The 25,518-nt window shown below is 39.4% G+C and overlaps 1 long non-coding RNA gene across 1 annotated transcript in view; it reads right to left on the bottom strand.

The window, feature by feature from the left end:
- LOC122707872 overlaps positions 1 to 24,609 on the bottom strand; it is a 196,595-nt gene extending 171,986 nt beyond the window's left edge. Inside the window, exons 1-2 of the long non-coding RNA XR_006344941.1 lie at positions 24,482 to 24,609; positions 22,824 to 22,976 (exon numbers count right to left, since the gene is read on the bottom strand). This is a non-coding gene — a long non-coding RNA (uncharacterized LOC122707872). The remainder of the gene's footprint in view (positions 1 to 22,823; positions 22,977 to 24,481) is intronic.
- Positions 24,610 to 25,518: the final 909 nt, after the last annotated feature.

The following is a 25,518-nucleotide window of genomic DNA, read 5'->3' as shown; positions in this document are numbered from 1 at the left end:
ACACGTGCACCCCAATGTTCATCGCAGCACTGTTTATAATAGCCAGGACATGGAAGCAACCTAGATGCCCATCAGCAGATGAATGGATAAGGAAGCTGTGGTACATATACACCATGGAATATTACTCAGCCATTAAAAAGAATTCATTTGAACCAGTCCTAATGAGATGGATGAAGCTGGAGCCCATTATACAGAGTGAAGTAAGCCAGAAAGATAAAGAACATTACAGCATACTAACACATATATATGGAATTTAGAAAGGTGATAACGATAACCCTATATGCAAAACAGAAAAAGAGACACAGAAATACAGAACAGACTTTTGAACTTTGTGGGAGAATGTGAGGGTGGGATATTTCAAAAGAACAGCATGTATACTATCTATGGTGAAACAGATCACCAGCCCAGGTGGGATGCATGAGACAAGTGCTCCGGCCTGGTGCACTGGGAAGACCCAGAGGAATCGGGTGGAGAGGGAGGTGGGAGGGGGGATCGGGATTGGGAATAAAGACCTGCCCTCTGTAGTTGAAATAAAAAAAAAAAAAAGAATCAAATCAATAAAATTAGAAATGAAAATGGAGAAATCACAACGGACAACACAGAAATACAAAGGATCATGAGACTACTATCAGTAACTATATGCCAATAACATGAACAACTTGGAAGAAAGGGACAAATTCTTAGAAAAGTATAACCTTCCAAAACTGAACCAGAAAGAAACAGAAAATCTTAGCAGACCCATCACAAGCACAGAAATTGAAACTGTAATAAAAAATCTTCCAACAAACAAAAGTCCAGGACCAGACGGCTTCACAGCTGAATTCTACCAAAAATTTAGAAAAGAGCTAACACCAATCCTACTCAAACTCTTCCAGAAAATTGAACAGGAAGGTAAACTCCCACACTCATTCTGTGACGCCACCATCACTCCAATACCAAAACCAGACAAAGATGCCACAATAAAAGAAAACTACAGGCCAATAGCACTGAAGAACATAGATGCAAAAATCCTCAACAAGATTCTAGCAAACAGAATCCAACAACATATTAAAAAGATTGTACATCATGACCAATTGGGCTTTATACCAGGGATGCAAGGATTCTTCAGTATTCACAAATTAATCAGTGTGACACACCACATTAAAAAATTGAAAGATAAAAACCATATGATCATCTCAATAGATCCAGAAAAAGCATTTGACAAAATTCAACACCTATTTATGATAAAAACTCTCCAGAAAGCAGGCATAAAAGGAACATATCTCTACATAATAAAAGCCATCTACAATAAACCCACAGCAAACATTATTGCCAATGGTGAAAAACTGAAAGCATTTTCCCTAAAGTCAGGAACAAGACAAGGATGCCCACTCTCACCACCACTATTCAACATAGTTTTGGAAGTTTTAGCCACAGCAATCAGAGAAGAAAAAGAAATAAAAGGAATCCAGATTGGAAAAGAAGAACTCTCACTGTTTGCAGATGACATGATCTTCTACCTAGAAAACCCTAAAGATACCACCAGAAAATTACTAGAGCAAATCCTTTGCATTCCTATACACTAACGATGAGAAAACAGAAAGAGAAATTAAGGAAACAATCCCATTCACCATTGCAACGAAAATAATACTTAGGAATAAATTTACCTAAAGAAACAGAAGGACCTATATATAGAAAACTATAAAACACTATACAAATCAAAGATGACATAAATAGATGGAGAAATATACCATGTTCATGGATCAGAAGAATCAATACAGTGGAAATGAGTATACTCTCCAAAGCAATCTATAGATTCAATGAATCCCTATCAAGCTACCAACAGTATTTTTCTCAGAACTAGAACAAATAATTTCACAATTTGTATGGAAACACAAAATCCTCGAATAGCCAAAGAAACCTTGAGAAAGAAGAATGGACTGGAGAAATCAACCTGCCTGACTTCAGACTACACTACAAAGCTACAGTCATCAAGGCAGTATGGTATTGACACAAAGACAGAAATACAGATCAAAGGAACAAAACAGAAATCCCAGAGATAAATCCACGTACCTATGGACATCTTATCTTTGACAAAGGAGGCAAAAATATACAATGGAGAAAAGGCAATCTCTCTAACAAGTGGTGCTGGAAAGCTGTTCAGTTCAGTTCAGTTCAGTCATTCAGTTATGTCCAACTCTTTGTGACCCAATGGACTGCAGCATGCCAGGCCTCCCTGTCCATCACCAACTCCCAGAGTTTACTCAAACTCATGTCCATTGAGTCAGTGATGCCATCCAACCATCTCATCCTCTGTCGTCCCCTTCTCCTCCCACCTTCAGTCATTCCCAACATCAGGGTCTTTTCAAATGAGTCAGTTCTTCACATCAGGTGGCCAAAGTATTGGAGTTTCAGCTTCAGCATCAGTCCTTCCAATGAACACCCAGGACTGATTTCCTTTAGGATGGACTGGTTGGATCTCCTTGCTGTCCAAGGGACTCTCAAGAGTCTTCTCCAATACCACAGCTCAGAAGCATCTATTATTTAATGCTCAGCTTTCATATAGTTCAACTCTCACATTCATACATGACCACTGGAAAAACCATAGCTTTGACTAGATGGACCTTTGTTAGCAAAGTAATGTCTCTGCTTTTTAATAAGCTGTCTAGGTTGGTCATAACTTTTCTTCCAAGGTGCAAGCGTCTTTTCATTTCATGACTGCAGTCACCATTTGCAGTGATTTTTGGAGCCCAAAAAATAAAGTCTGACACTGATTACACTGTTTCCCCATCTATTTCCCAAGAAGTGATGGGACCAGATGCCATGATCTTAGTTTTCTGAATGTTGAGTTTTAGGCCAAGTTTTTCACTCTCCTCTTTCACTTTCATCAAGAGGCTCTTTAGTTCTTCTTCGCTTTCTGCCATAGGGTGATGTCATCTGCATATCTGATATTTCTCCCAGAAATCTTGCTTCCAGCTTGTGCTTCATAGAGTCCAGCATTTCTCATGATGTACTCTGCATATAAGTTTAATAGGCAGGGTGACAATATACAGCCTTGATGTACTCCTTTCCTGATTTCGAACCAGTCTGTTTTTCCATGTGCAGTTCCAACTGTCACTTCTTGACCTGTGTACAGGTTTCTCAGGAGGCAGGTCAGGTGGTCTGATATTCTCAGCTCTTGAAGAGTTTTCCACAGTTTGTTATGAATCACAGAGACAATGGCTTTGGCATAGTCAATAAAGCAGAAGTACATGTTTTTCTAGAATGCTCTTGCTTTTTTGATGATCAATGGATGTTGGCAATTTTATCTCTGGTTCCTCTGCCTTTTCTAAAACCAGATTGAACATCTGGAAGTTCACAGTTCACATGCTGTTGAAGCCTGGCTTGGAGAATTTTCAGCATTATTTTGCTAGCATGTGAGACGAGTGCAATTGTGCAGTAGTATGAGCAGCAGCTGCAGCATGAGCATTGTTTGGCATTGCCAAAACTGGTCAACCACCTGTAAAAGAATGAAACTAGAACAATTTTTAACACCATACACAGAAATAAACTCAAAATGGATTAAAGATCTAAATGTAAGACCAGAAACTATAAAACTCCTAGAAGGAAACATAGACAAAATACTCTGTGACATACATCACATAAAGATCCTCTATGACCCACCTCCCAGAGTAATGGAAATAAAAACAAAAATAAACAAATGGGACCTAATTAAACTTAAAAGCTTTTGCACATGAAGGAAACTATAAGCAAGGTGAAAAGACAGCCTTCAGAATGGGAGAGAAGAATAGCAAACAAAGCAACTGACAAAGAATTAATCTCCAAAATATACAAGCAGCTCACACAGCTCAATTTCCAGACAAATAAATGATCCAATCAAAAAATGGGCCAAAGATCTAAACAGACATTCCCCAAAGAAGACATAGAGATGGCTAACAAACACATGAAAAGATGCTCAACATCACTATCAAAGAAATGCAAACCAAAATCAGAATGAGGTAGTATCTCATGCCAGTCAGAATGGCTGCCATCAAAAAATCTACAAACAATAAATGCTGGAGAGGGTACAGAGAAAAGGGAACCCTCTTACACTGTCGGTGGGAATGCACTATGGAGATTCCTTAAAAAACTGGAAATGGAACTGCCATACGACCCAGCAATCCCACTGCTGGGCATACACACCAAGGAAACCAGAATTGAAAGAGACACATGTACCCCGATGTTCATTGCAGCACTGTTTACAACAGCTAGGACATGGAAGCAACATAGATGTCCATCGGCAGACGAATGGATAAGAAAGATGTGGTACATATACAAAATGGAATATTACTCAGCTATTAAAAAGAAGGCTTTTGAATCAGTTCTAATGAGGTGGATGAAACTGGAGCCTATTATATAGAGTGAAGTAAGTCAGAAAGAAAAACACCAATACAGTATATTATTGCATACATATGGAATTTAGAAAGATGGTAATGATGACCCTATATGCAAGACCACAGAGGAGACACAGATATAAAGAGAGTGCACTAGGACAACCCAGATGGATGGGATGGGGAGGGAGGTGGGAGTAGGGTTCCGGATGGGGGACACATGTACACCCATGGCTGATTCAAGTCAATGTATGGCAAAACCACCACAATATTGTAAAGTAATCAGACTCCAATTAAAATAAATTAACTAATTTTAAAAATATATTCAATAAGGTGTTAACAACAAAAATAGACAAAATAAAAACTCAAACAATTCAACATCAAAAAACAACCCAATTGAAAAATGAGCAGAGGACCTGAATAGACATTTTTCCAAAGAAGACATACAGATGTCCAATAGGCACATAATAAGAGGCTCATCACTAATCACAAGGGAAATGAAAATTAAGACCACAGTGGTATATTACTTCTCACCTGTTGATTATTAAAAAGACAACAAGTAAGAAATGCTGAGAGGATGTGGAGAAAAGAGAACCCTCATACACTGTTAGTGAGATTGTAGATTAGTATAGCCACTATGAAAAATAATATGGAGAGTCCTCAAAAAATTGAATATATAACTTCTATATTATTCACCAATTTCACTTCTTGGTATGTACCTGAAGAAAATAAAAACACTAATTTGAAAAGATATATACCCGCCTATGTTCAGTGCTGCATTATTTACACTAGCCAAGATAAGGAAGCAACAATGTCCATCAATGAGGATGTTTCTAGGCATCCCAGCCGGAGAAGTAATAATCAAGATTTTCTATCTGGTGGTGCAAATAGATAGGATTAAGGATAGGAACCAGAGATGAAGTTCTGCACTTAATCACTCCCAGTGAATACAAATGAGACTTCCATCTGGATTCTTAGAGTATACAATTTCCTTAATTACTGTAGATTTATCAATATAACTCATATCTAGCCAGATGACAGGCTTGTTTTTACTTCTAAAATTATTGACAGTGATGTATATGATCTAGAAGTAATCTAACAGGAATCTCTGGCATTTGAGTAGAGTTAGTAGTGTGAACTAGTGATGTATGAACTAATGATGCATCCACAAATAAAGTATTACTAGTCAGAAAGCATTTTCAACACAAATCATTATACAAGAATCTTTCAGAGACTTTAATGTTTTAACTCTGGAGCTGAAATTAAGACATTTACCATGTTTGTATGTGCATGAATAACAACCTTTCCATGGTAGCTTTAGATTGATTCTCCCCACCCTTCCCCCGACCTTCTAAATAGCCTAATACATTCGTTCAATTTGAAAATGTATTTTGGCAAAAAGTTCTCCCCACCCACCCAATTATAACCAAGCCACAAAGTGAAATAGTTAGACATCAGACCCATGAGGGAAGATTATTCCATCTGCCAAGGCAGTGCTATATGCTGTTGTTTACATCTTTTCGTTGATAGTTCTGGAACCTCAAGAAGCCACACTGGCCTCTGGGGAAATAAGATTAACATGTGTGATGAAATGCTGACATGTTGTTATAGAATATTCCAGTGATACCATAGCTATAACCATCTTAACTTTCAGATGAGTGCAACATTTTATTCCTACAGTAATGATGTAGAGTAACAAGTTTTAAAGGGACAATGTAGAGCTTGGTACCAAGGTTTTATTTATCAATGAACACTAAAAATAGTTACACACACAGACATTATCCCATTTTCAGTATCTTTGGCAGAAAGGCCCTGCTGTAGATTTAGTTCTTATTCATTCACTTATTCACTTTTTCTTTTTCCACTAGATAAAAACTAAGACTTTTTTATGAAAGAACACAGTGAACTTATATTATACAAACATCATTAATGTCCATTACTTCTTCACCTTCAGCTTTGCCCACCCACTCATCCCGACCCTGTCTCAGCACTAAAGTGATCAAATCACAACCACAGGAACTGAGAATATTCAAAGTACTGAGGACTCCATGGACACATCTTCCCCTTGTGCTGATTCTTAGCTCTTCTCCGTGGAAATGTTTCATTTTTTTTTCAACGAACATTGGATGGCATATGACAATGTAAACTAAATAACATTTTGACCAAAGTTTGTCCTATATATTCAAAATCTATCACATGATACAGACTGGGGCACAATAAAGTCCCACAGAGTTGAGAAAACTTCAAAGTTCCTGGGGTTAAAATTCAGTAACATTTCTAAGGTACTTAAAACATTAGAATCTAACATCATTGAAATATTTTAAAAAATCCTTGTTTATTACAGAGAAAAGCATACGCTTGCAAAAACTATAAGGAAACAAGATATAATCTATGACAAAAGTACATTAATATATGCCTTTCTTTCTTTAATGAAAAAAAGTATCTATTGAGATTCAATCAAATGCAGAGCACTATGCTAGGAACTATGTACAGGAGAGGGACAGTGTCAGAGAGGTTGAAAATATATATTGCAACACTGCAAATTCCAACATAATTTACTGTCTGGGGTGGGGAGAGATTAAAATGGATAAAACTGTTAATATAACATAACATTATGGTAGTGCTAGTGGTAAAGAATCTGCCTGCCAATGCAGGAGACGCAAGAGACCCAGGTTCGATCCCTAGGTAGGAAAGATTCCCTGGAGTAGGAAATGGCAACCTGCTCCAGTATTCTTGCCTGGAGAATCCCATGGAGAGAGGAGCCTGGCGGGCTACTGTCCTCTGGGTCTCAAAGAGTCAGACACGACTGAGCACACACACACACTCACCAATTTTAGCTGTAGCCCTCATTTAAATTTTCTGAGCTGTTTCCTCACCTGCAAAATGAGGATAAGGAAAGTATCTTTCCCTTGGAGTTCAAGCATTAAAGAAGAAAAAGCTCTTAGCACAGTGATTGGCACTTAGTGGGCATTCAGGAAATGCTATTGAATGGTGCCAGATGAGGTCATAAGAATTTGGAAATGGAGTGGACTACAATGGAACAGAGCAGTCAAAGAGAACCTCAGACATGAAGAAAGAATTCAATGGGAACCTGAAAGATGGCTAAGATGTGCATGGACAGAGGTAAAGGGGTACTCAGTCTGCTGGGATGGAGCCAGAGAAGAAGGACAGACAAGTTATGTGGGCTGGAACAGTCTAACTAGAGTAAAGGTGTACACTGAAGCTTACTAGCATATAATACTGGAAAAGAAAATAGAGGCCACCTTACAAGGAACTTTGAATAAGAGGCAAAAAAATAATCTGCATTTTATCAGTAATGGGGAGTGATTAGATGTTCCTGACTTCACATATTTATCAAAAAATATTCACATAAATTTATAAAATTTACCCTTTGACAAAAAATTTCCAAGAATAAAATCCAAGATGGTAATTACAGTAACTGACCTATTTAGAAGTGTGTTTAGATTTTCTAAACCACAATCCACAGTTATGTCTCTGCCTTGTCTCATTCTATTTCACATAGATATACAGGGCTCTTTGACTTTCATTGGAAAATGTGATAGTTACCCTACTTTTACCTAAGAAACTAAACATGTCCGGCCTATTGAGGTCTCTAGGTAGAGGAGAATAACACCATGGTAAACACAAGAAATTACTCAGTGAGTCAACTGTGTGCCTAGTCCTGAAAAAATGTCTTCAGCATTATATCACTCTGAACACGAGCCAGCTATCATCTGGTCTCAATTGGATAAGCACACCAAATTAAATTTCATAGTACTTAACTCAAAGTGATTTTAAGGCATATCAAAGATTCCTACATACAATTTATGTCTTCAGAAATATTAAAAAGTAAACCAATGGAAGTTCTAGTTTTATAATTCAAGAACTCTTAAAAATTTCAAATTCAGAACCTGTTACGGGCTTCCATGTACATATATCATTTCAGATTTTAAAATATACTCTTTTGACTGTGATTAACAATAAATATTAAAGTATGGCATATATGTCCTTCATCAGACATCATACTGAAATAAATGAGTAATTTGGGGTCTTGGTAGAAATTCCTCTATTATGCTAGAATAAAAGTTCAGTAGTAGATGTAGAGAATTAATGACCTCTCTGACCTAATCCATTATTTTCTTTTCCTTCAGTATAGATATGGCTCAGAACCAAATATAAAAATTTATATGAAGCATATCTAAATATAGATACAAGAAGGCATTTACCATCTTTTACCAATCAAGACAGCTTTCAGTTCCAGTAAAATTACAAATGGAAATTTTAACAGTGGAAGTTATAAATGGGCAAAGGCAAAACTGTGGAGGAAATAGTTTGGGGTTTGGGGGTGTTTTAATACATCTAATCCCACATGTCAGCCTCCTGAAAAGAACAAGGCTAGATTTTACAGTATCCTGGGTCCTTAATACAGAGAGCCTTGTGTTCAGAAAATATGGCTGTGCCCTTCTTTCAATCAAAGTTATTAAAGTCTCTGTAAATTAACTGAAGTCAATTTGATGAATTAAACAATACCCACAAGATTCAAATGAATGGTAATAACATGAGTTACACTTTGGGAGGGCGTGGGGACTGTAGGATCCATTTTTAATAGATATGTTTTCAGACCAACTGCTTTAACCATTAGTGAAACAGCTTAAGTGCTGACTCTAAAAACCAGGAGGGTACTTGCAGAGAGATGCTTTCTAACAGAATCTCCTTGAATTAAATCATTCAGATGACCCAGTCATCCTACCAATCAAGTCAGACCTGCCTGAGGATAAAGGAACCTTGTGCCTACCCGCCAATCAGCACTAGAGAAAGGCTCATCACCAGTTCCTCGACTCCAGTCCCCTCTGTGTCAGAGCTTAATGGTCTGTAGGGGAAGGACCTCTGTTCTGATTGAGTCCAGTTCCACAGCCATTTACTAAGCAAGCAAGAGCAGTAAATAAAACGTCAGGTGAGCTAACTCAGTGCTGCAGTTCTTGGCCTGGCTACTTGGGACACAATGACCTGCTGCTGTCAGTCACGGAAAGGAGAGGAACTGTGATTAATACAAAAGGAGCTGTGCACCCCTAGAAAACCTTTTAAGTTCTTCTTCCTCAGGATGACCAAAATCTGAGTAACCCCCCAGCATGTGTGTGAGTGTGGGGTGCTATGAGCAAAGGTTAAGTACCCGATGGGCAGGGTAAGACGTAATCCACACTCTCCTGGGCCCACATCAACCACCGCCCCTGACTGTCCCTCCCCACCAGCCCTGGAACTTCAGGAGCACAGGAACGTTGGGACAGGCTCTGCAGACCAGCCGCAACCCCATGGAGGTCACCTCAGTAGCCCTAATCTTAACACAGTTCAATAAATCAAAATATTACTGGATTAAAAACTTCACAGTGCAATGACTATGGTTTAAAATACACTGTGACATTCAGCATAATCCCTGATGTCTAATGTTTACTGAGCAAACAAGTGAAAACTTGAAGCGACTAGGAAAGGAGGACTTGTTGAGATCAGTTAGACTAACTGGATTGTGAATTTTAAACTGGCTTAGCATCAGGATCTTTAATGCAACTGAAATATTTTAAGGACAAAGGTAAAATGGAGAAAGAGGAAGTGAGGGGGAAAAAGATGAGCCAGGAACTTCTGGCCCCTCCCCTCCCATCCCACTCACCTCTGCCTGTTGCCCTGAAGCATCCCCTGAAATCTTCAGGGTTTCTCAGACGCAGGTTAATTAAACACAAGCACACCAAACTTAACTGCAGTTCTAAACGGCAAGGTTAGAATTTACCTGCTTTATCATTGCGGTTCGAGCACATGCCACAGTCTCCGGCACACAGTGAGTGCCCAGGAAACATGAATGAATGAATGAGCGAATGAACGAGTGAATATAGAACACTTAATGAACTGTAGGATTATAACATTTAAATAAACTGCTCAAGGAAATGGAGTGAAGTATAAAAAGACTCGAGTGACCAACTTATCCTCTGATTCATATAGAATTACCTTCAAAAAATTTTTAAGTCTAAACAAAAAACAAGTGCTCAAAATATAGTCAGAGAAATTTTATTTTACCATAGTAAATACAATATTCATTGATGAAGGTCTTCAAGTACAGAAAACCAGTTTCACTAATTAAGAAACAAACCCCATTTCAGAAGGTGCTAGTCCACTGTGCTGCAGTAGAATGAACAATTCACCTCCAAACTCACTCACGCTCACTGTTACCTTGAAGTTGAGTTGTGCACTGTTTACTATTCTTTCAGGGAGGTGTCTTTCCCTGGTCACCAGCTTCAGCTGCCGAAGTGAGTGATTCTTTCCTCAGGTTCCTGACCTAGCTTTGTTCCAATTTCATGCTGTCCTTGTGCTACTCAAAATTCACCTTCAAGTTACACCTTGAATCTTCAAGTTTCCTCCAACCCAGAGCATTATACTCATGTTTCACTCACAAACATAGGTATACCTCTGTGAAGGTCCATATTTCTCCTAGTTTATCAGGGGCATTTCTTAATTAGAACATCATGGACTGCTTGCTAAAGACAAAGAAGTGTATAATGCTTGCTAACAAATTATAATGAATTTATAAAGTAAATTTATTGGAACACAAAAAACAACTCTGTTCTTCCCTGCAGTCAAATTAATCTTTTCTGTTGAGAGCTATACATTAAAAAATTATTTGACAGGGGAGCCTTCTGTGTATTGTCAATTTCTGGAGATAATGCAGAAGTGGCTCCAAAAGTTTCATTAAATTCATGCATAAAAATGTATTCAGTTATAAGGCCAATACTATTTATATTGATCAAGTTTAATGAAGAAATTGACAGACCAATATATTTTGAGACCCAGGAGCAGACTGGGAGGTATAAAAAGAATAAGTTCTATTAGAGAATATCTCATTTATAACTCAAGGTTTACCTCAGTCATTATTAGCTTTCACTTGATTTAGAAATTCCATGAAAGAGAGTATGTAAGTCATTGGACGTATGTCTACAATTTAATCATGTGTTCCAAGTCATAAGGATATTCTAAGATTGATACACTCTATTCAAAACTTTAAAATTCTAGGAATTCAAAGATTCACTCTGTCTCCTCTCAAAGCATGGGTACTTGGCAATTCAGACAACTTCTAAGGTTGACTCAAGAAATAATCTGCAAAAACTTGAGCATAACTGATCCTCAAACCCTGTAATTCATATTAAAACTGTGGCTTTGTTTCCACCAGAAAGTTCTGAAATTCCCCAAAACCTTTTTTTTTTCAGTCAGAACATTCAAGCAATGGAGGAAGATTCAGCTTTTAGCATCCAGTCTATCCACAGACTCAGTTTTAGCCTAAATACATGTATTTCTTTGAACAAATTAGTATTATTCATTTTTCTCTGTTCTCAAAATTTCAACAGGCTCAGATTTCTGAGATCCACTCATATGCATCAAATTGGTTCTCTCAAAATCATTTAACTGATAAAAAAGAACCTGAACTAAAAAAAGCTGCTCAATGAATATCTTCAATAACTTTCTATCCCCTACCTATCTAACATCACATTCTACTTCAACTTCTTTCAAATATGCCATAAACTATTTAAGGGCTATTAGTTGTAGTTACAATGTTTAAAAGTTACATCTGTAAAAAGTTACAAGGCTTATGCTTAAAATTTGAACTTTACACCACTTGCTAATTGTATCACTGTAAGAATATGTTTAAACAGAGCAGCTAGATCTTTGCAAAATTAACCTGGGTCTTAGTTCTCACATATATGAAATACTGCTTCGTCTCATGGTTGTATGATTTACATAACCATGTGAACAGCTATTTTCTGTACAATAAAATTTTGTGTACAAAATAAAAGAAATAAAACAGCATCAGGTGCCACTGAATTTAAGAAAGAAAGGTTAAGAGCATTTTGGATATTTTCAACTGCTTGGAAATCCCTGCAGAGCTGTCATTTTTCCTCCCTGCCTCCTTTCTCCTGGCCCAATCTACTCCAATACCTACTCAGCAAAGAAGAGCCTGGCTTGACCCCTGTGGTACCCATGGGACTTGAGGCTGCTCTGCTGCAGCGCTGAGGCCGGACTCTGAATACTGGGCAGGGCACCAGGACGTTTGCCTTTTCAGAAAGCAGCCATTGGCTTTCTGAGTCTACTCTTAATTATAATGTGGACCTGTAATAGAAAACCCCTTTTCCCCAAGATTTGTATTTAAATGGTTCTCGGTCTTTTTCCTTGCATTCTCATTCCTTTATCCAAAAGAGAAAGAGAATGAAATTTAAGTAGGAGGCTATCTCAGTGACAAAGCTTCTTCTCTTTATTTTGAGATTGAGAACCAGAACTGTGAAAGCAATTTTGTGCTGAAAGCTGGAGATGATGTTTTAAGCTTTAATATAGAGGTTTGCCATCACATTCTGATGAGAACTATTAATGATGTTTTTCTTAAGAAAATAAGTCCCAATTCCCCCAGGAAAGCGTAAACAAAAACTTACATATAGCAGAACAAGACTTAAGGAGCAACATGCAGCTATTACTTCACAAAGAGCAAACAGTTTAAGCAGCATCAGTTTATAGGAATAAGCTATTCCTAAGCACCCTCACCCTCCTTTGAGCAAGAAAAATCACACCACAAGAAAATCTTTACAGGAAAACTTCCACACTGGATGCCTTAATAATATTTTCAACACAGTTTTCCTAATCATCAGTTTAATTTCAAGAACTGGTCACTTGTGGCACACTGCCAGACACCATCACAATGCTTAGCAAATTACACTGAACCACTCTTGAAGCTGCAGCCAGAAAGCCAATAATCTTTCTGCATAAACATATTGATTTTATCAAAGAGAAACTTTTACCATAATTTGAAATAGTTCATTTCCCAACATATGGCATATTCAAAATATCATTAAAAGCTATTTCAATTATTTTTATCTTTTCTCAGTTGTTGATTCTATAGATAGGAAAATGGTATGTTATGTATGAATTAAACATTAAGTAATATTTACTGAGTCCTTACTATGCCAGACAGTGGACAGCATATTAAAAAGCAGAGACCTCACTTTGCCAACAAACATCCACATAGTCAAAGTTATATTCTTTCAGTAGTCATGTATGGATGTGAGAGCTGGACCATAAAGAAGGCTGAGAGCCAAAGAATCGATGCTTTCGAACTGTGGTTTTGGAGAAGACTCTTGAGAGTCCCTTGGACTGCAAGGAGATCCAACCAGTTCATGCTAAAGAAAATCAACCCTGAATATTCACTGGAAGGACTGATGCTGAAGCTCCAATACTTTGGCCACCTGATGTGAAGAATTGACTCATAGGAAAAGACTGATGCTGGGAAAGATTGAGGGCAGGAGGAGAAGGGGAGAAGGGGCTGACAGAGGATGAAATGGTTGTATAGCATCACTGACTCAATGGACATGAGTTTGAGAGTGAACTCCAGGAGAAGGTAAAGGACAGGGAAGGCTGGTGTACTGCAGTCCATGGGATGGCAAAGAGTTGGACACAACTGAATGACTGAACAATAGCAAATGATAACTTGATCAATCCTCAGAAAAGTGCTATATAATTATTATTATTAGCCCTGTTCTACAGGTGAGCAAAATGCGACTCAGAGAGGTTAAGTAACTTGCCCAAAGTTACACAGTCATTTTCACTCAGGCAATATGGTTCCAGAGCACATGTTCCTTATTCCATAATATGCAGTACAACTAACTCATCCAGCACTTGCACACAACTCAGCAAGACAGCTTCCTGACATATAAGTAGCAAATTTACAAGGGAAGAAAGCATCCATGCTCCGGCTTCCATTTTTTATCAGCACTTCCTGTCCTTTCCTGAGTGACCCCCACGTGCCCATCACTGTTCCACAGCTACACAAACAGGGAATGAGACAGACACAATTCCTGTCCTCAACGAGCATACTTCTAGTAGGAGAAGGAGCAGATACAGAATAAAATTTTAAACCAGACAGACTCAGAATCTGTCACAGGCTCTGAAGGAAAAGTGAATAACTTAACAGCAGGTACCTCTGACACAGGAAGAGGGCACTGTGAGTGGAATGGTCAGAAAGGCCTCTCTGAGACGATGGTACCAGAGCATAAAAAAAGAAAAGCTTTTAGAAGGCAATTAGCAGAAACTAGCCACACAGAGTTGAGAAATCAGGATTCAGGCAGAGGAAATAATAAATAGCAAAGGCCTTGAGGCAGCAGAAAAGCCCACAACTTGTGCAAAGCACTAAAAAGAAAGGAACGGTGGCCCAGATGACTGAAACCCAGTGAACCAGGTTATGAATGGAACGTGATGAAGTTAGTCAGGAAAGCAAGCTCAGACACGGCCAAACAGGCAGCACGCAGATTTTATCCTAGGCACAGTGGAAAACCCCTGGAGGGCTTCAAACAGGGTGATGCAGGTCACACTGGCTTCCTTGCGGAGTTAGCAGAGACACGCAGAGTGGGGAGAGAGGTTAGCAGGTTGTTGCAATAATCCAAGCGAGGAGGGACAGCGGCTTGAGTTACAGTAAAAAAGCGGAGAAGAAAGGGAGTACGCTGTTCTTGAGAAGTATTTGGGATGTGTATTGACAAGACTTTTGGCTGAAAGCAAGTGGATGGTGGTGATATTTACTGAGATTAAGGAGATTCAGAAAGGAACTGGATGGGTGTGGTGGCGCAGGGGAGGGGAAGTCGGGAGAACAAACTCAAGAAGTCAGTGTTGGAAGTGCTGAGTCTGCAGTGTTCAGTTCCTATCCAAGCAGAGAGAGTTTACATACATTTTAAATTCTTTCTTCAGCCTTTCAGCATGCTGCTGATGCAATGTGTGACGTGTACTCGCAGTTACAGCACAGACAAAACCTGCAGTGATAGTTACGGGTGAGAGAATTCAGTCTCTCAAGAATGTAACTGTTTTAAGACTTACTGCATTCATCATCTGAAAGCCTTCAGATGATCTGGAAGGCTGAAATGTTTATAGAAAAGAATTAATCCCCTGAGTGTTCTAATCACTCCTGGACTGGGCCCCTGGAGCTGATCACCGCGGACATTCCTGGATACTATTTCAGAACTGCCCTCTCTCCCACACTTATAACGTCACTTCCCAGACTCGCTCGTGGCCGAAGACCTTGCATCCTGTTTCAGAACCACGCACCTCTGCACCCGCACGCCCCCGCTTCTCCCCAGCTACCCCCTAGCAATGTCTACACCCCCAGCAGAGGTGATCCAGGGGCCCCTCTTCCGCAGCTGCCCATGGGCGGGGCTCAGCCTTCTCCTCTCCCCTCCATCAGCAGCTCTTCCTTTCTTACAGGACAGGATCTCTGGATCTTTCACATCACACACCAACACTGCCTGAAACAAAGGATTTTGATTCCAACTTTTTCTGCCAGCTACAGTCCTACTTCTTTGCTCCCCAATGCTTCAAACTCCTGAAACTTCGTCTCTAGGCACCATCCCGATTTCCTTCCTCTTACCTCTCACTCTGTCTTAACTCCCCTACTAACTTTATTCCCACCACTCTAAAAACTGCTCAGCACTGCCAATAACCCAGTAGTTCAATTCACTTGGCATCTCTCGGTCCTCATGTTACTTAACTTGCTGGTACAACACAAGTGATGACTCTCCTCCTTGGAATATTTTATTTTCCCTGGGTTTCAGGATACCAACTCTCTTTACTTCTTCCTACTTCGCAGTCAAACTTTCTCAGGTTCCTCCATGCATCCCTCCTCTTCTCTCCAACCTCCTAGCTACGGAACATCTCTCTACCTCCACTCACTCCCTTCGTGATGCTTTTGAATACTATTCACATGCTGTCAACACCCAAATATCTACCTCCCTCCCAAGCCTCTTTGCAGACTTTTATATCCAACTTCTTACTCAACACCTTCATCTGGATATCTGAAAGGCTTCTAATAACTCACACAGCCAGCACTGAGCACCACCCCCAAACCCTATTCCCTCCCCACAAATCCTCATCCCTGTTGATGGCAACTTCATCTTCCCAATTGCTCAAACCAAAAACATGACATCATTCTTAACGCCTATTTTCCTCTTGTATCCCACATCCAATCCACTGTCATCTTTCTCTGACAGCTTATTGAGCCTAGCTTGAATATTAGCCCCAAAACAAATCATTCAGCCAACCATTAGGATAGAAAATGTGCATGGGTGCATGCAAATATTCCAAACATTCTCTGTCATGCTAACTCTAAACTAATATATTGTCTATAATACATTATACTTTCACAGCTGGTAAAAGAAATCTGTTCTGCAATTGTGCGGGTACACTAACATAAGGACAACTTATCAAATATTTAATAGGGACTTCTTTGGCTTTCTGTGTTTAGATTAAATCAACAGGCACAAAACCTTCCTTCCCACATTTGCCTAGAATTCAGATGAATAGATTTTCCAATGCTCTTCCCAGAAATGACAAAGACATCCTCTGATCTTTCTTACTCCGAGTCTCTCTTTTCACATGGCTTTCAGAGTTTGGCAATTGTCGACAGATTTATGGGGCTGCGGGAAGACACGGTTGACCCCATTCCATTCTTCCTTCCCTCTGCAATTCTGGAACAGAAGCTTTATCAGATTGTCTCAAAGATGTTATCTGTTTAAACTGTTTTGATTCTTTGCCCCCAATGTTTTTGTTCCACATACTCAACATGATGTCAGGACCTTTCATTTTCAGAAAAGGGCTTGAAGAAGCCACTTAGTTCACTGGGCATAAACACTATTTACAAGCATTCTAATGGGCCAATTCCTTTCACAGAGAGGCTTCCAGAGTACTTGGTGGCCTCTCTCAAGTTTCTGCAGCATTTTGATCTTAAATCCCAGTATGTAGCTTTGTGATCCTTCAGGTTTTTAGGAGGCAGTGGCCTCCATATTAAGGGATGGAAGTGGGATATTGGGAGAATAAGTTTAAGGAGCAGTCGTTTTCAAGACTCAGAATTCTTTCTCATATGATAAACTACAAATAGTGACAATATTTTTGCCATGGTTTTTAAATAATCTAACAATTTCTCCATTCCCCCACTAAAAGAAACTGTCATCTCTACTTTTTCCTTATGTTTTCCACTTGCTCATTCACCCCTGGGAACAATACTTCACTGTTAAAGCCACAAGGGTCTGGCTGCTATTTTTTACTTTCCTATGTGGGGAAAGAGTCAGATCCAACAAACTCTAAAAGCTACCACTAAAAGAAAATCAGTCATAAGAACCTCGATCTGTATACTTTTGTCTTAAGTTCTCCATCATTAGTTGCACTGACCCCTATTGCTGTGGTCACCATCAGTTGCTAACAATACCTAAAAGACAGGATAAATTCTTACCAAAAACTTGACTTAAGAACGTGAACTGGCCCAAATATTTCAAGGTATGTTCATTAAACATTAAGTGTGTAGGCAGTCAGAGCTGTTAAATAATCTGTGACTGTCCAGTCAATGGACCTAAACCACTATGTTTATCTGTCCACAGGGCCTCACTGAAAACTGCTTCACATGTTAAGAGAGCTGCTTCACATTTTAAGCTTCAAACCTTCCCACTGTCCTCATCTCCATCCTCACTGAGGTCCTTACTGAGAGCATCTCTGTCATTCATTCTTTCCCCAGGGGCCTGCTTTCACATGTGGCTCATACTGGAGCTTGGAACCAGGCAGAGGACTTCCTCTGAGTCACTCCAGCAAAATGCCACTGACGTCCAACCCTGTGAGAAGCTGTGCAACCCACACAGAAGCCACCAGCCACCTCTCAACTTCCTTTCTGTGTCTCTGAATACTTGGCAATCCTATTTGAGAAGAGGCAGCTCCCCCAGTCCACAGTCTCCTTTCCTCTTTTTCCTTACATCACATTTCTGAGACAGTCCTTGAGAACTCCTCTTTAGTACATCTTTATATTTCAGTCTGTTATATACAAAGATATTTTTGCTCATCACATTTTAAATTAGACATGGTAAGTATAACGTCTAAGAACAATAATGAAAATGGAAGAGAGTTTTAGTTATTCTATAGTCTAATGACCATGGGGATTCAAATTTTATAAAATATAGCAAAAAAAAAAAAAAGAAGAGAATTCTTAAAGAAAAGTAATTAAGGAAATAGAATGGGCAGAATGAGAATCTAAATTAATACTGTGAATTAACAGATAAAAGTTTGGAGCAGGATTAAAGTCACCTAACATCACATCCCTTAGAATATGAAACTCGAAGTCTACTCAAAGGTCTGTTCAGATGTGCACAGACTTTAAGACCCCTACTCCTTTTTATTTGATGTTTGACACTATTATAATATCTCTCATCACCGACGTGTTCTTGATGGAGAGCTCAGGTGTTTAAAGTGAAAGTGAAAGGTGTTCAGTTGTGTCCAACTCTCCATGACCCCACGGACTATGCAGTCCATGGAATTTTCCAGGTCAGAATACTGGAGTGGGTAGCCTTTCCCTTCTCCAGGGGATCTTCCCAACCCAGGGATCAAACCCAGGTCTCCCGCATTGCAGGCGGATTCTTTCCCAGCTGAGTCAGTGTTTAAACTGGTGACTTAAGCTCAGGGGAAGCCCTGGACTCTCATAAGAAGAGACTGGCTGTATGTGCTACTGTGTCTCAGCTGCAACAGCATGTGAACATGCCGCGGGGTTAATGACTGAGACTGTAACCATCAAATACAACGCCGCAACACTGGAAGGCCAGAGCACAGGGACTCAGGGCAAACAAAGCTGAGCCTAACCCTGGGCACAGTTTGCTTTTCCCTACATTCTGAGAAGCTACTCTCTGATCAGAAGAGAGCAATATCACTGCTGCTGTAAATAAGGGTGACCCATAGTCTCCTGTTTTCACAGCAACACCAAATGGCAGGGACTGCACATTCTCCAAGAAGAAAGTCTCTGCATCAGTTGCAACAAAAATCTCATCTCTGTACTGAGCCATAAATCATTGAAAACCCAGTCAAATCATGCTTCCGTAAGCATGCGTAAGCATAAAAGAAAAAAAATCTCCAAATAAAAAGATAATAGCTATTGTTTAAAATTTCCTCTAATAGGAGGAATTATTATTTACATTAGCAAAAGGATAAAATTTCCTAAATTAAAAGTCAAATGGAAATGCTTTCCTTATCTATAAATAATACCTTTCTGAATCTGTTGTCAAGATCATATGTTAATTTGTACACAATGTATAAACAAATCATAAACCAACTTTCTCAGGTGGAAAAAAAATTAAGAGAAAGTAGTGATTTTTCAAGGATTTTCTCACTGGGTAGAAGGATAGGATAAATTTTAAGGCATCACTAATTTTAATATCTATGCATGAAATTTACTAACTTATGTGTGAGTTTCTCAGAAGTCTCTCCCCAGCCAGAAAGCCTTCCCTTACCTTGAGACAGAAGCACTTCCTACTCTGCCTACTGGTTACAAGATCCCGTATAACTCCATGCATCACTACCAGGCCCAGTATGAGCTACAAGAGATGTCAAAGAATTTTCCAATGTGGGGTGACCTAAAAGCTCAATTGTTAATATGCAGCTATTAATAGCTGTGGGTACAGCTATTAATAACTATGAATGTAGCTATTCACTACCTAGGACCAGGCTTGGCCTGGTCTAAATGTCTCGATTCAGTGTCACCAATGGAACTTGCAAATGCAAAGTTCTTCCAACTTAGTTGTCACATGTTCCTGCCTCTACACTCACTTTCAGTTCAGTTCAGTTCAGTCGTTCAGTTGTGTCTGACTCTTTGCAACCCCATGAACCGCAGCATGCCAGGCCTCCCTGTCCATCACCAACTCCCAGAGTCTACCCAAACCCATGTCCATCGGTGATGCCATCCAACCATCTCATCCTCTGTCGTCCCCTTCTCCTCCCGCCTTCAATCTTTCCCAGCATCAGAGTCTTTTCAAATGAGTCAGCTCTTCACAACAGGTGGCCAAAGTACTGGAGTTTCAGCTTCAAAATCAGTCCTTCCAATGAACACCAAGGACCAATCTCCTTTAGGATGGACTGGTTGGATCTCCTTGCAGTCCAAGGGACTCTCAAGAGTCTTCTCCAACACCACAGTTCAGAAGCATCATTCTTCGGCATTCAGCTTTCTTTATAGTCCAACTCTCACATCCATACATGACCACTAGAAAAACCATAGCCTTGACTAGATGGACTTTTGTTGGCAAAGTAATGTCTCTGCTTTTCAATATGCTGTCTAGGTTGGTCATAACTTTCGTTCCAAGGAGTAAGTGTCTTAATTTCATGGCTGCAATCACCATCTGCAGTGATTTTGGAGCCCAGAAAAATAAAGTCAGCCACTGTTCCCACTGTTTCCCCATCTATTTGCCATGAAGTGATGGGACCGGATGCCATGATCTTAGTTTTCTGAATGTTGAGCTTTAAGCCAACTTTTTCACTCTCCTCTTTCACCTTCATCAAGAGGCTCTTTAGTTCCTCTTCACTTTCTGCCATAAGGGTGGTGTCATCTGCATATCTGAGGTTATTGCTATTCCTCCCAGCAATCTTGATTCCAGCTTGTGCTTCCTCCAGCCCAGCATTTCTCATGATGTACTCTGCATATAAGTTAAATAAGCAGGGTGACAATATACAGGCTTGACGTACTCATTTTCCTATTTGGAACCAGTCTATTGTTCCATGTCCAGTTCTAACTGTTGCTTCCTGACCTGCATACAGGTTTCACTTTACTGACATCAATTCACAGACACTGTTCAAAAGGGTCACCTTTTAATCCCCTTTAAAGGAATGCTGAAGTGACACATGTGTATCAACTTAAATATACAGTAACACCTAAACAGGTGGAGGTGGGTACACACTCAAGGTCATGAAGAAGATTCATGGCCACAGAAGCTTCCCAAAGAGCTGAAAGTAAGTCGTCCAGAGACACAATGACAAGGCTCCAGCCCTGCACAGATGTACATTATGATTACTATTTACATTTAAATTGCACATTTTATGTGCGTGTGTTAGTCGCTCAGTCATGTCCGACTCTTTGCGATCCCATAAACCGAAGCCCACCAGGCTCATCTATCCATGGGATTCTGCAGGCAAAAATACTGAAGTGGGTTGCCATTCCCTTCTCTATGGGATCTTCCAAGCCCAGAGATCAAACCTGGGTCTCTTGCATCTCCTACACTGGCAGGTGGATTCTTTCCCACTAGCAGCATGTGGGAAGCCCAATCATCACCCTGCATGTTCTTTGCAAAAAACCCAGGGCAATCATAAGAAAACATCAGACAAACCTAAAATGAGGGACCCTTTACAAAATCCCACACCAGAACTCTTTAAAATTTGGTCTCAAGGTCACAAATGACAAGGGGAAGCTAAGTAACTGTCACAGACTGGAGAAGACTTAGGAGGTAACAGTTAATAAGGTCTGTTAGCCTGGGCTGGATACTGATGGCAAAAGGACATGAGTGGGAAAGCTAGTAAAAGTCAGATAAAGTCTGTAGTTTGGTTAATAACACTGCACTAGTGTTAACTATTCCTTTGTTTTGACAAACACACTGTAATCATGTAAGATGTAACAATAGGTGACACTGGATGAGGAACACACAGGAACTCTCTTCTATCTCTATAATCTTTCTATAAATCTAAAATCTTTGCCCCAGAAAAGTTACTTAAAAAGTATTATTCACATATTACTAAATGATGGCAAATGCCAGCCACAAAGACCAAGAAACAGAATGTATGTTAATCTCTGGAGATTCACATGAGAAAATGTTGCAAATCTGATACCTACAACTTAATGTCCTTCTTTCCTTCCTTATAGACAGCTGGATGTATTTAACAATACCACCAATATTCCAGCAATATAGCTTTAAATTCTAATAACTTGGCTAAAACTAAGCATATTCTAAATAGAATAAAATGAAAAGTGGAAAATTTCCAAATTTCCTATAACCCTAATTGACTGCCTAGTTTCTTGATCTTTCAATTATTTTATAAAAAGAAAGGGCTACTTTTAATTTTTTTAATTTTCTTTTTCTGCTTACCTGATAAAATCAATCTTTCCTTTTCCTTTCAGTTGCCTTATATAAATTTTAACAGAGCATCAAATTTGACAAGGCACATTTCACTTCTAAGAACTATTTATCTAGCTTACAAATGGAATGTTTAATATTCTTTGTCTTATAATATGGCCACTTTTGCCAGAAGGGTGTGTGTTTGAGTCTAGAGATGGTAGTCTGGAAAGACACAGGTCAACAGAGGTATGACGGAGACATCAAGCTGACCTCCAGAGAGTCATACGCTCCAACTCCATTATAAAGCTGCTGCCAGGAAGTGATGATCTAATTTCCAAGCCCCCTGTCTTCTAAGTGATGCTGTGTTACCAGTTTGGGTCTATAGAATGTGACTGTATAGCATATCCAGGCCAAAGAGCTTAATCATTGTGTTTCTTCCACATTCCCTTTGCTTTGCATGGCAACCTTGAAGGCTTACTGTACAGTAATGTAATTCTTCAAAAGAAAAGTTATAAAATAGTAAGAAATTAACACATTAATAATCTTTGCATTACATATCACTCACTCTGTATCTGTGTAAGGGTCGGCTGTCCACTTCAGAACAAGTCTTACACATGATGTTCAACACATATATTTCTGTATAGCTGTTGAAAAAAATCCGTATACAAATGGGTCCAAGCAGTTCAAACCCATGCTGTTCAAGGGTCAACTGCAGATCCTGTGTGGGGAGAAAAAGAACAAAAAAATCTTTCAACCTCAACAATCTTCCCCTTATTTCATGTGACTTTGAAAAAGTTAGCTCTTATTACCAGATAAAATATGTTTTCCTCTTTAGGATAACATTGTCTGGAAATGCTAATAAGTATTCTGCTATGTTTTAGATCCAGTATCACAAATACAGTATCACAGTGTAGATGTACATGTCATTCTTAAAATACTGATTACCTGGATGCATGACAACTAGAAATCGAAAGGATGTAAAGATTCCAGCAGTTGTGAAAACTCAGAAAAAGTAAAGATCATAGAAACAAACATCACCTTTAACCAGGACTGGTGGGTACTCATTACTTGTGTCTTTATATCTATAGCATACTTTCTTAAAAAAAAAAAAAAGTTTCGAACCAAAAGTAAAATAAAATTAAACTGTGCCTTTGACCTCACAAATATTTCATTATTGTATGCCTTTCTCTCAGTCACAATGACATAACAGTCATGACACAGACGCGTGATTCTAATAGCCATGAACTTCTTCACAATTCTAGTCTTGCTACAGATAGGTATGCTATATACGTTGTGTATGAGAGAGGTATGCTATATTATTAGATTTGACCAAAAATTGTGAGAAGTAAGAGTGTCACTGCCAGGCTGAGGTCATAAAAAAAAAAAAAAATCCCAGAGGGATTCAGCACAGATTTGCATTACCCGCCTCTGTGAATAGAAAACTGGTGCAGAGATGACAGGGTCAAGATGGGACCTTGAATCACTGCTTAAAGTAAGCCGCCTTGGAGACCTGGCAGGCACACTGAAGGCTTTCATGTAATAACTCACTGAGATTTCTGAGTTGGTCTGCTACTGAAGCATAGCCCAGCATCCCTGACTAACATGGCACCTTCTCACTTTCTCAATCCTTTGAATTCCGTAGCATTTAAATACATTTACTTCAAAGGTACTCATCTCTATGTGAGCTTTCAGTATTGTTATTTAAACGAAGTCTTTGCTTAGTCTAACTCAGAGACTCTAAGTTAGACAAGTATATCCTTGAGACCTCTCATTCATTGCCTTAGAGAAAACATGACAGAGAAGAATGAATCTTAAAAATAAAAATAACTGCACGTCACTGACTAGTGTTCAAATTCATGAACATAAGAGATATTGACAATGTGCATCTATAGGAAACAAAACGAAACAGCAATGAGGGAATTGACTCATTGTACCTATTTTTTTCTCCGTCAGCCATACTGAAGAGGCCTAAATGTCATTTATTCATTTAGGGCGACACATGTCACAAGTAGCAGAAATCTTAGCTTTCTTTGCTAAGTGAAAAATACCTTAGATTTGCGTTTTAAAAGCAATATGCACTCACTGCGAAGAAGGCCTGCGGATAAGGCAGAATCTTATCAACTACAATCAACAGAACAGGGTGAAATGTTAGCGTAACTTCAGCCATCTAAGACCACTGGGGTAAGTCTATAAGCACAAACATGCAACTACTAAATGACTCACTCAGCTGACCAAGGCGGTATGTTCGGAATGTGAGTCATCCAGCCCTGTGCTGCATCAGCGCAGCGGGAGTGGCCGTAGTGGAGACACTCAGGTCTCCCAGGACAACCAAAACCAGGGCCTGCCCGTCATCTTGATGGATTCCTAACAAAACATAAACCTATTTAAAATCGAGGCCCAGTGAAAGTCTGTGACATATATATTCAGATGTATGCTTTCCAGGGCAGCAACTTTTTCCCAGCATGAAATCCTAAAGATCTGCCTGCACGCCTCTTCCAGTACAGAAGGGTTGTGCTTAACTATGTGTACGAGAATAGTGATGTTTCAGGAAGGAGCAGGGAGTGAAAGAAGGCATGACAGTCACCGAGGGAGGATTTTCAGACCAGCGCACATCCGCTCCCCACTCACCTCAGGTGTCTGATAAGGCTTAGAGTCTCAGGCCCTGTGGGATTTGGGGAGCAGGGGTGCAGGCTGCAGGGGCCTCAGGGATCTTGCTCTATCCTCATACATTCCCCACTTGGAACTCCTGAAATGAAGACAAGCATGCTGCTTTTTCTGTAGGATTTTTTTAAAAGGTGGACTCTTGAGAGAACAAATGCAAACAAATTCCCAGCAGAACAGTCTCAGTGTTCCTGGTGGAGACTGAACCGAATGTTTCCTGAGCATCTCCTTCATGCTTTTGTCATCTCGGAGAAAAACAGCGTGTTCCAACCTTCTCACTTGTGTTCACATTCCAGGAAACAGAATGTCTCACAATACTGAATAGAACTGGAGGGAGTATACTAAAAATCTCTCATTGATAACTTCATAGAGCTTTAATACAAATGTAAAACATAGTAGTATGGTCCAAATATAATACTCTGTACCCTCCCAGAATTTTACTCTTTCACTGAAACAAATTAATACATACCTATAGTGTGCCATGTAGTATCAACATTCGTCAGAAAGATTTAACCAATTCTATTTGATTGCGTTGTGTAATTTAACTCTTGAGCTTCAAATTCTACTTATTCAACTTCAAAAATATCTTAAACTATACT

Source organism: Cervus elaphus, chromosome 14, assembly GCF_910594005.1.
Source record: "Cervus elaphus chromosome 14, mCerEla1.1, whole genome shotgun sequence".
Lineage (NCBI taxonomy): Eukaryota > Metazoa > Chordata > Mammalia > Artiodactyla > Cervidae > Cervus > Cervus elaphus.
The sequence above is the reverse complement of the archived record's forward strand: the minus strand, read 5'-3'. Positions and strand labels throughout refer to the sequence as shown.